Below are 11,802 nucleotides of genomic sequence, written 5' to 3'. Positions count from 1 at the left end.
CAGCCATTTAGAAATCATTTGAACGAAATACCAGTCCTCATGTTTAGATGCAAACAATATACACGTGTTGCTCTTCTGGAGTTCATGTTGTTTCTATGCTCTCCAAATCTTTTTTCACATTTTTCCTGACACATCAGGTGTGTGAGGCTGATCAGCTGACTACAGTACTGCACTGCTATGGTATAGGACTGCTGAACAGAGTCTGCACTCATTCCAGTAGATAAACTCCATCACTCTCACCTCAACAATTCAGAATCATCTTTCTCTGACCTTCCCTTTGTGAGTATTTCAGCATCCTCTGAAATGTATCCATCTACTGATACTTCCTTATATCCTTATGCTGAACCAGGGCACAGAAAGCTATGTAGAGGATCTGACCTGCCAGTGACTAACATAGAAATGCTTACTGTAATTGAGCAAAAGTAACTCCCAAATTCAGCACAGAAGAGTTTCCTTCTGACCCCTGGACTTCCAGATGCCTTTGCTTACCTCTCAAAGAAGTAAAGACCATTAATGGGAAAAATCACACACCCAGTAAAAGTTCTTTTTCTATGGAGATAATTTAACCTTACAAATCTTTTTCTTCTGCTGCTTCAGCATCTTCTTGTTCACTACATCTTCCTTCTGTAACTTTTAGCATAGCCTTATACAGTACCAAAAAACTTAAAGTAGGTAATGAAGGTCTGAAATACTACTAGAAGTAGTGCTGAAGACTCCCAAACAACGCAAGGCTGACAAATTATCTTACCATTCTTTACGTATCTTGAGAAGCTTTCTTCTTGGATAACTAAGAGCAGGAAGTCTAAAATCCAAGACAACTTCTCTAGAGGCAGAATTCCAACTACCTGATGAAACAGAGTCGCTGGGAAGACAGAAGTAACAAGACAGGAGATAGAGTGGTACTGGATGACTTCCAAAGCTTCTGGTAAACTGTTACACTAGGAGAGATGAAATCTTCTGACTCTTATTACTGACTTCAAGGATTCCTTCAAGGAATCTTTCAAAGATTCTTTGGTTAGAAGACCCTAGAGGAGACCCCCTAAGTGAAAAGTACTTAGCAGTTAGGAAAGTAAGTCAGGTTTCCTGGGCTTGTTGAATCACGGCTACTATGGGAGGCAGGTTACAGGGCTAAATGGCTTGTTGGTCTATACTGTATGGTGGTTTTTATGTTTCTATGAGTATATTTAATACAATGGCTCTAAGAATTGGATACACAATATTGCAACACTCAGGCAGGCAAATTCTGCTGCTGAGAAGATTCTTTGTCAACGTAGTGGTGCTCTTGTGGCATAGATGGAGCCAAGAGTGAATGGAGAGTTCTTCCCAAGACACCGTTGCAGCATGGTGCAAGAAACAGAGAACTTGCTAAAGAAGAGCCACTTGAGCAAATTGTCTGCATACACTGAGGATTGTTTAAGTTCAGGGCAGGAAAAAATACTTAGTGATTTACTGAGGGGGACTTGGGTAGTTCTGCAGCGTGAACGTAAGTATCATGTCCTGTCTGTATCTGATGAGTAACCAGTGCAGTAATTTGTTTCTGCATTCCTCTGTAGAGGACTTGCTCTGTCAAGTCCCTCAAATGTTAACCTTAATTACAAATTAGTTATCATTACCACCACATAAAGTAGAATGGATCAACTTACTGTGCTGCTTACCAATACTCAGTGGAATACTTAATGTCAACACTGGGACATGTACTGGATTCACCTACCCTCAGTCTCTTCTTTTATTTTGAAGAAGAAAGTATGCACTTTTCTCCTGTCTGCCAACCATGTCATGTTTTTACCTGCCCATCTATTTTGAACACAGTTTTATATTACTTCTGTGATTAGGTTGGCATTTATACACAGGGAAGAAAAGCAGCCAAGGAGATCTCATTGCATCACACCCTTTCAAGATATTCTGCATCTCAGAAAATATTTTAAAAATGTTCCATCTAGAAGCAGAAACAAAAGATAAACACCTCACCAGTCAGCAACAAGTAAATAAAAAATAATAAAAAAAATCAACACCAAAAATGAGGTACTTTGTATGACAAATCTGGATTAGCAAGATCTTCAAAATACATGAATAAGATTAACTAAGAGACCAGATGGTGCCAGCATCATAACATGCATTTTGTGTGGTAGAAACATTATCTCTAGCATTCTCCAAAGAATATCTATAATCTACACAAATTTTCCCTGAATAAATTCTGTTAAGATTCCCTTTTTTAGAAAATATGTGACATGGATGCAAGCCATCTAAACACAAATACAGTCAAAGATCCTCTTAGTATACTTTACAGCAGTTCAAACTGCAACGGAAAGCCTGGGTTATATATGTAATTTTTTGCTGCACTGAACACGATTGCCTTCTTGAGTGGCAATCACAGATTATTATCAAAGGGCAACATAAATGGCATTCAGATTTCAATGACTGAGCTCATTATGACATTTAGAGCACTTACCGCTTTTTGTGAGTTTTGCTGATTGCTGCTTATCCACAGATTACAAATATTGCAGAGTACCTTAGACAACCATGTCCAGTTTCTTCCAGTTCTACCTATCTCTGCTGTCAACTCTCTGTCAGCTTGTAGGTAGTTCAGTTGTAGTCTGCAGATCTACTTAGGAAAGCCAGGAGAAAACTGGAAGTCAGCTTCTTGTAGATGTGACACTATGTGCCCCACTGCCTATGAAAGTTGAGGTCAACGTGAAAGTCGATCCTGAAATGCTACAGGCTTCTTGAAAGTCTAAATATGTCACTTTTTGTCACAACTGGAATCCAGAAAGCCATTTCGAACCTTCTCAGCACATGAGAAGTACCAGAGAGAATTCAACTGAACTACATTTCCCTGTGGTAACAGAAGTGGAAGAGGGATGGGCTGGAGGTGAGGCCTTGCTGCAGAGCTGTGTCTCTATTCCAGAGAAATTCTGAAAATGTCGATCCTTTCTGTTTCAAAGTAGCAATTTGATCTTCAAAATATCATCTTAAGGAAGTAGAATTATGAAGAAATTAGTCTTTTCAGACTAAAACCTAACCTGTTAATGTCCTTCCATTTGGATGGTCAAAAAATACAGGCAAGTCAGCTGGGTGTGGGCTGGCACTGTGGAAAGCCACGAACTCCTTGCTGACTGAGGCTGAGGTGAGACCTGCTCAGTCCTGCACAGCTTTGGGCAGGCCTTGGAGCTCCTGGGAGCAGGAAGAGTCCACAGGCGTGCAGAAGCCAGACATCACTTGTACACTAGGACTTGGCATGACAGTATCATAAACCATGTCACTTGTCAGACATTTTTCTGTAACACAAACCACTTCACTTCCTTAACCCATGTGCAATTTTTCCTAACAGTCTTATCCAATGGTAAGAGTGCTCTGAATATTTTGTATTGTTTGTATGTGTCCTTCTTACTCCAGCATTAATGTCCCTGTACTGACAGCTAGAAAACACTTCACAGTGTCAGCAATCATCTCTCGGTGATAAGGCTTCCCAGATTAAAAAAAAACACTACCTGTGTTTAATGTTTCAGTGCAAATGGTCAGCAGTTTTCCACGCTAGAAAGGAGGTTAAAATCATGTTTATGTCTCGCGGACTACTGTATTTTGAAAACACAGTAATATACAAATGAAACGTTTGAAGTAGCTTTGCCTTTGATCTAAATATTTCTTCTTTCTTCCTTACCTTACTTAGAACTCTTTAATGAACTCTTTTCAATAAACTCTTTTGTTCACTGCCCAGATGCTGCTCAAAAATATGAGGATATATTCCAAGACAAGTTCAGCAGTTACCTGCCCTGGGTGGTTTGCTGTATCCTTTCCTTCTTCTAAAATGTCACAGCATTTGTTTGTCAGAGGAAACAGGGTGGTCTGTGGCTTTAGTTCCTCCTGAAGTTACTGGTATTTGCAGAGAAGACCTGGTTAAAAACTGTTCTTACCACGTTGCCTGCTCCTCTATCATGTGATGCAATGATTTACATTAATAACAGTAGAGTGCAAAGAAGACCTGCTGAGCTTTTAATAAACTTCCTTTTTCCAATCACTTAAAATGTTCTTTAAAGTTGCAACTGAAGTAATACAAAGCCTGCATAACAGTATACTTGACATTTATGATCTTGGCAATAAATCTGATTTTCATTTTTACAATGTCTGCTTTTGATTAATTGTTAAAAAATACCATAAATACTTTTAGAGAAACAGTGGAATGGTTAATAAACTACATTCTGCATGTTAACACCTTAAATAATAATGGAGTAAATGCCTTTAACCATGTACATTAAATGCAAAGTAAAAGTAAATTCAAAAAGCCAACTGCTCACAAGTTCAGCTTTCATTACTGTTCTCATTAGGGAGTAATTGTGAGGCACCCTGAATTTCTTCTAGCCTTGGCGCCTATTAACCTAGTGGATAATTCCATACAGGTTTCAAGTTAAAAGCTCCACTGTTTAAAAGCAAGCAACATTTGTAATGCATCATAAAAATCTTTATTTTTCATAGTATAATATGATTAAGTTAGAATAGCAAAAGATAGCAATCTAGACTTGTAATTCTATGAAAAAATGCCATTACTGTTATTATTTTTTAGCATGACACAAGCAGAACCCAATAAATGTAATTATGCCAGAATTCTGCAGCACAAAAGACCTGGCAGCAAGCTGTGTGGGGTGCATTTTTATCATTTCAGGAAACTGTCTAACCTACTACACATGGGTCCTTTTCTGGGAGGGTGCCAAAGCTGAAGGGTAATAGAACTATAATGAACAGCTCCAAATTAAATTATGCTGTTGTAATGTGGCATTAGTTGGCATAAATGATTTCATTGCAATTAAGAAAACAGATACATAGCCCACAGCAGGTGGCTGGTGATGTACTAGCACCAGATAAGTTGGCCTGCCAACAGAAAAAACAGCAAGAGAAAAGATTCTGCATACAGAAGCAAGTCCGCTATCCAGTGTAATAAACGTAAAGCTGCATTATTAAAGGAGCAACAGATATCTCAGAGAATTAAACCGACTACTGTATAAATGTTTTTGAAGTGTGTGCCTGACTTGATACAGAGGCCAAGCAGACCTGTGCAGTGCTTAATATCTCACAAAACGTGCTTAGTGCTTAATACCTCACCAAATAGCTGTGAAATGACAGATGTGCCATGATTTGTTATCTGCCCAAGAGTTCACTGAACAAGAACAGCAACCAAAAACCATGTTTCCAACACTTCCCTTTCTCTCTGGTGATTTGTGACAATGAAAAAGTCACATTACTGACATGTCTTTGCCCTAATTGCTTGTGACCTTGCAACATTTTAAAATCAGCTACTATCATCAGCATGAGACAGGTGCAGTGCTCAACACAAGAAGAATCAGAGAATTGTTCATTACAGCTAAATATTAAGTAAATAAAGCAGGAATGTTCTGTAATAGCCTGGTCCTGACTATTTCACCTATGCATGAACGCACAACACCAATGCACTTCACAGCTCTCCCAAGCTGCAACCTAAAGCTCCCTACAGACAAGGCGCTTCGTTTGTACAAGCACATGCCCCGTCCCCTCGCCCTGAGGGCCATGCGGACCTGGCACAGCACAGGACAGTGCCAAAGAGCCTGTGAAGAGAGCGAGTCCTCCAGGTGATATAAAAGTCTATGCAGCCACAGGGAGCAACATGTTTGCGTACACCAAGAGCCAAGCAAACAGGTAAGGATTGACATGGCTGTCAAGGAGTGCATTCAATGCAAGTTCTCCAAGAACAAAACAAAGAGAAATTTTAAGTTCATATATATGGGCTCAAAGTACTTATGGTAACTCAAGACAAAGCTGAAAACCAACTTGCCCAAGCCATGAAATGTTTTCCTGTTCTCTATTTTCCCTAAGGATTCTGAATTATATGAGCAGCTTATTTTTTAATATTGTTGATATACACTGAGGTATGTTGATCTTTTCCCCAAGTAACACAAAATTATACTTACCTTCTTTTTTCTTCCCTTCATCACATTTCTACAGGCACAATGCTTAACGTCAACTATCCACAACTATCCACAAGCTTTCTGTTTTTATTATTATTTTGGTTTGTCTAATAATTCATCCTTTACTTCAGAGTGGAAGTAAACAGCCTCCAAATAGATGTTTTTTCCAGAAACATGCATGAGAGATTTTTCCCAGTATTTCTCTGCAGAGCCTGCTATCAGTGACCACTTGAGATATCTTACAGCAACTCTGTTGCCTTGTCCAGTTTGCAATTCCTATGTCTTAGGAAGAACCCACTGAGAACAGTAAAATAAAAACCTGACAAACGTCAGGGATTTACCTAAGCTGAAGTTCAGAGACAAAGGGGGGTTTGTTTACTGTTCAAAACTGACACAGTGCAACTCTTCTGTGGCTTTGAGAAATGTTTGTTCATGAAGTATTTTAAAAAGAAACTAGCAACTGAGACCTTGATACTGTTTTATCTCAGTTACCACCACAATTATCACCAGACAGCACCGTCACCATTCAGTTATCAATACCAGAAAACATCAAAGATGTTGAACAAAAACAAGAATGGCAGAGACCGCAAGATAAGTTTAAATAGCCTAAGACAGGACCTTAATTATAAAAACTCATTAAAAAAAGGCCAAAGACACTATCAAACTAAAGAACAGAATCACAGACCGTCACAGGCTTCACACTCGGCAGTTTCCCATTTCTCGGGTTGGTATGCTGAGCCTGCTTCTCACTCCTCCGGCTGCCTCCCTCCTGCCTTTTCTCAGACCCTGTGTGTGAAACCCTCAAGAGCAAGGCTGCAATAATTTTCTCTAAACCTCTTCACATTCTTGTACCATGCTCCAGCGTTTGGGGACACTGTGTGCATCAGAAACACCGCTACAGACCCCGGAGGGATGGAAGCAAAAACTTCACTACGAAAAGCTCATGACTGTGGAAACACAACCCTGGACAAAATAAGCATCACAATTTTAGCCATGCCAGCTTCAGCAGAGACTGCAAAACCTACTTGTCAAGGACCAAGAAAGGATATTGCAGCTCCAGCCAGTCTCCTGGGGAGCATACCTTGCTGAAAGTTGTGCTTTGGCTTTCCATGTTAGACAAGTAAAGCATTTCAGTACTGCTGCTTTACAACTTAACTCTCGACTTCAGCACAACAGGTCACCTTGATGCAGTTCAGTGTCTTACAAGAGCACCAAGCCACAGGAAGACATGGAGTTATGTAGTGGTACCAAACAGACATTTTAAAAAGGCAGGAGCACTGCACCTACAGACACAGGCTCTTAGGGCATTTCAGGCTGGAAAGCACCCGAGGAGGTCTCTGGTCCTACCTTCAGCTCTGGGGCTGGACCGGGCTGCTCAGGGAGTTCTCCAGTCAGGTCGTGAGAACCTCCAAGGACAGAAATCAAACCCCAGTTCCCACTCTGGATTTGTTGTTCCTCAGAAATGTGATGGGAGTGAACTCCCTCACCTCCTCCAGGCCTCTGGTAAAGACATTAAACAATGGGTCCCAATGCAGACCTCTATAGAGCACTCATCACTGGCACCCATTCAGCTAAAACATCCAGTTAGAAAAGGAGAAAAAGGCCCAAAGCAGCCAGAAATAGGTGCAGCATAACTCACTGATAGTGTCCCAGGGTTGCGGCTTCACCTGTTCTGCTGTGACATATCAAGCCAGCTCAACTACAACCTTTTTTCCTTTCAAGATCCAATCAAGCTGCAGTCAAGTTTCCTCCCCACCTTGGCCAGCATTCAGCAGAAGTCTGTAATGATTACCTGTCAGTCCTTCGCTGCTCCTCCATAGCAGCCTGTTTCACATACAGCAGCTCATGACAGGTCATGCCTAACCTTCTATTTCCTCCAGCAAAGATGGGATTAACCTTTTCAAAGTTACTGAAGAGATATCATGTACATATACATGAAGAGATGTCATGTACATCACACATACAAACATATGTGTTATTTATATATGCAGGTTTCATTAAAATGCATCATTTTTCATCTTCTCTGCTACACAGAACCATGTTCAGTCATGAGAATCCCACCAAGACAAGTAGGGAGAATCAGAAGGAGTATGGTTCTCACTCCATATTCCATCCCAGTGGAACCACAAATTCTTCCAGCAACAGTGCTAGCCATCAGCAGGCTGTGTTAAAACTAACCTTAAAAAGGAGGAATTCTTCCTGGTTCTCTGCGTGGTTTCTCCAGTCGCCCTGCGAACAGCTGTCTTGGTGCACCTTTAGGAGTGGCACTGGGGACAGGGGCACATGAGCTTTCCCAGCTGGCATTGGTGTCTGTGGGAACTGAAGCACGTGGGATCACAGTTAGTTTACAACAAGAACCATTAAATCGATGATTCTATAGCAGAAAGCAATAACTATTTTGCATAAGCAGCAACAAGGCAATCGGCTCCAGGGTAGACGCGTTGTGTAGCAGAGCAGGGGATCAAGGTGGGCAGGGCTTTTTTTCTGCCATTGGGGCCACTCAAGGCAGACAAGGGAGCCACCAGGCCCTGGCAGCCCTCGTGAGGGAGGCTGAGGAGGCATGGGTGGAGCCAGCAGCGCCCCCTCCCTGGCCATTCAAAGGCAGCCCCCAGGGAGCATGGCGACCAGGACATGGCACCTCAGTTTGCCAGCTGTCTATCTGTAGCTAAATCAGCCATGGTCTGCACTAGGCAGAAAGCTCTTTCTAGAAAGTGTGGCGACCCAGACTGAGTGCCCGCGCAAAAATGCAGCAGTTCAGGTCTCTGGAGGCAGGGAGTGCCTGAGCCTGTTGCTGCCGTCTGAGGGTGGCAGAGACACCGTGTGTGTGAGGCACGAGTAGGTGGATGACCTGGTCAGGCTGGTGGCAGAGCTCAAGGAGGAGGTGGAGAGATTAAGGGCTATCAGGGAGTGTGAGCGGGAGATAGACTGGTGGAGCAACTCTCCGCAAGGCCTGAAGGAAAGGCACCGGGGTGAGACGCCCCTAACAGTGGTGGACCCTCTGCCCTGTTGCTGTCAGGCAGAGGGAGGGGATCTAGGAGACGAGGAGGAATGGAAATAGGTCCCTGCTCAGCGTCACAGGGAACCCCCCGTCCCTACTGGACTCGCCTTCCCAGGTGCCCTTACACAACAGGTTTGAGGCCTTGGAGCTTGAGAGTGAGGTGAGTGAGGATGAGGTTGAAAGTCCACCCAGGAGGTTGCCTAGGGCGAGGAAGTCGACTCCATGCCTCAAGACTGCCTCCACTATGAAAGAAAGAAGGGTGATCGTTGTAGGCGACGCCCTTCTCAGGGGAACAGAGGGCCCTATTTGTCGACCTGACCCTACCCATAGGGAAGTCTGCTGCCTCCCTGGGGCCGGGGTCAGGGACATTGCCAGAAAGCTTCCCAACCTGGTTCACCCCTCTGATTACTATCCGCTATTGATAGTCCAGGCTGGCAGCAATTAAATTGCTTCCTGAATTGCCTGAAGGCTATCAAACGGGACTTTAGGGGACTGGGACGACTAGTAGAGAGAGCAGAAGTACAGGTGGTGTTTTCCTCCATCCCTACAGTGGTAGGGAGGGGTACAGAGAGGACACGGAAAGCCCACCTGATAAACACATGGATCAGAGGCTGGTGCCAACACAGAAATTTTGTGGTTTTTTGACCACACAGTGCTTTACTCGGCACCCTGCCTGATAGCTACAGATGGGTCCCACCTATCTCTAAGTGGGAAAACGGATACTAGCCCAGGAGCTGGCAGGGCTCATTGAGAGGGCTTTAAACTAGGTAAAAAGAGGAATGGGGATGAAATAAGGCTCGTTAGAGGTGAGCCATGGGGACCAATGTCAGGGCTGGGGGAGAAGGCAATGGCCCAACTGAAGTGCACTGAATCTACACTAATGCATGCAGCATGGGCAACAAACAGGAGGCGCTGAAAGCCGTTGTGCAGCAGGCAAGCTATGACTTGGTTGCCATCACTGAAACGTGGTGGGACCATTCCCATGACTGGATTGCTGCAATGACTGGCTATAGGCTCTTCAGAAGGGACAGGCAGCACAGAAGGGGTGGTGGTGTGGCTCTCTATATTAGAGAGTGTTTTGATGTTGTGGAACTCGAGGCAGGGAATGATAAGGTTGAGTTCCTATGGGTCAGGATCAGTGGGAAGGCCAGCAAGGCAAGCATCCTGGTGGGGGTCTGTTATAGACTGCTAAAACAGGATGAGGAGACAGATGAGGCATTCTACAAGCAGCTGGCAAAAGTTGCACAATCACCAGCACTTGTTCTCGTAGGTGAGAACTTCCCAGACATATCCTGGAAATACAATACAGCTCATAGGAAGCAGTCTAGGTTTCTGGAGAGCGTGGAAGATAGCTTCCTGACGCAGCTGGCTAGCCAGCCTACCAGGGGAGGTGCCCCGCTAGATCTTCTGTTCACAAACAGAGAATGACTGGTGGGAGATGTGGTGGTCGGGAGCTGTCTTGGGTGGAGTGACCACAAAATGGTAGAGTTCTCTGTTCTTGGCAAAGTCAGGAAGGGGATCAGTAAAACTGCTGTCTTGGACTTCTGGAGGGCAGACTTTGAGCTGTTCAGGACACTGGTTGGCAGAGTCCCTTGGGAGGCAGTTCTGAAGGGCAGAGGAGTCCAGGAAGGCTGGGCACTCCTCAAGAAGGAAATCTTAAAGGCTCAGGAGCAGACCGTCCCCACGTGCCCAAAGATGAATCAGTGTGGAAGAAGACCCATCTGGCTGAACAGATCGCTGTGGCTAGAGCTCAGGAAAAAAAGAGGGTTTATGACCTTTGGAAAAGAGGGCGGGCCACTCAGGAGGACTATAAGGATGTTGTAAGGCTGTGCCAAAGCTCACCTGGAGCTCAATCTGGCTACTGCTGTTAAGACAACAGAAAATGTTTTTATAAATACATAAACACAAAAAGGAGGACTAAGGACAATCTCCATCCTTTACTGGATGCAGGGGAAGACAATGACAAGAGATGAGGAAAAGGCTGAGGTGCTTAATGCCTTCTTTGCCTCAGTCTTTACCGGCAAAACCAGTTTTCTCTAGATACCCAGTACCCTGAGCTGGTGGAAGGGGATGGGGAGCAGGATGTGGCCCTCACAATCCACGAGGAAATGGTTGGCGACCTGCTACGGCACTTAGATGTACACGAGTCGATGGGGCTGGATGGGATCCACCCGAGGGTACTGAGAGAACTGGCAGAAGAGCTGGCCAAGCCACTTTCTATCGTTTATCAGCAGTCCTGGCTATCAGGGGAGGTCCCGGTCAACTGGCGGCTAGCAAATGTGACACCCATCTACAAGAAGGGCTGGAGGGTAGACCCCGGGAAACTACAGGCCTGTTAGTTTGACTTCAGTGCCAGGGAAGCTCATGGAGCAGATTATCCTGGGTGTCACCACGTGGCACTTGCAGGGCAAGCAGGCGATCAGGCCCAGTCAGCATGGGCTTATGAAAGGCAGGTCCTGCTTGATGAACCTGATCTTCGTCTATGACAAAGTGACGCACTTAGTGGATGAGGGAAAGGCTGTGGATGTGGTCTATCTTGACTTCAGTGAGGCTTTTGATACCATTTCCCACAGCATTCTCCTGAAGAAACTGGCTGCTCGTGGCTTGGACTGGTGTATGCTTCACTGGGTTAAAAACTGGCTGGGTAGCCGGGCCCAAAGAGTCGTGGTGATATTGGATTGGTTGGATGTTAGGAAGAACTTCTTTACCGAAAGGGTTGTTAGGCGTTGGAATGGGCTGCCCAGGGAAGTGGTTGAGTCACCATCCCTGGGGGGTCTTGAAAAGACATTCAGATGTAGAGCTTAGTGATATGATTTAGTGGAGGACTTGTAAGTGTTAGGTCAGAGGTTGGACTAGGTGATCTTGGAGGTC

At 44.3% G+C, this 11,802-nt stretch overlaps 1 protein-coding gene across 2 annotated transcripts in view; it reads right to left on the bottom strand.

Moving 5' to 3' along the window:
• Positions 1-806: 806 nt before the first annotated feature.
• The window catches only part of LOC308197640 (uncharacterized protein), a 628,187-nt gene continuing 617,191 nt past the window's right edge, over positions 807-11,802 (bottom strand). The window contains exons 30-33 of one of the 2 annotated variants that reach the window (XR_013953160.1): positions 8,112-8,252; positions 7,281-7,433; positions 3,766-3,870; positions 807-2,605 (exon numbers count right to left, since the gene is read on the bottom strand). The gene's annotated coding sequence lies outside the window, so the exon portion shown is untranslated. Of the gene's footprint in view, positions 2,606-3,765; positions 3,871-7,280; positions 7,434-7,470; positions 7,713-8,111; positions 8,253-11,802 lie in introns of those variants that run through there. The other variant, XR_013953161.1, reaches the window with a different exon arrangement.

The sequence above is a fragment of the Anser brachyrhynchus genome, assembly GCF_964034855.1.
Source record: "Anser brachyrhynchus genome assembly, chromosome: 6".
Lineage (NCBI taxonomy): Eukaryota > Metazoa > Chordata > Aves > Anseriformes > Anatidae > Anser > Anser brachyrhynchus.
This window is presented reverse-complemented; position numbering and strand designations above follow the sequence as displayed.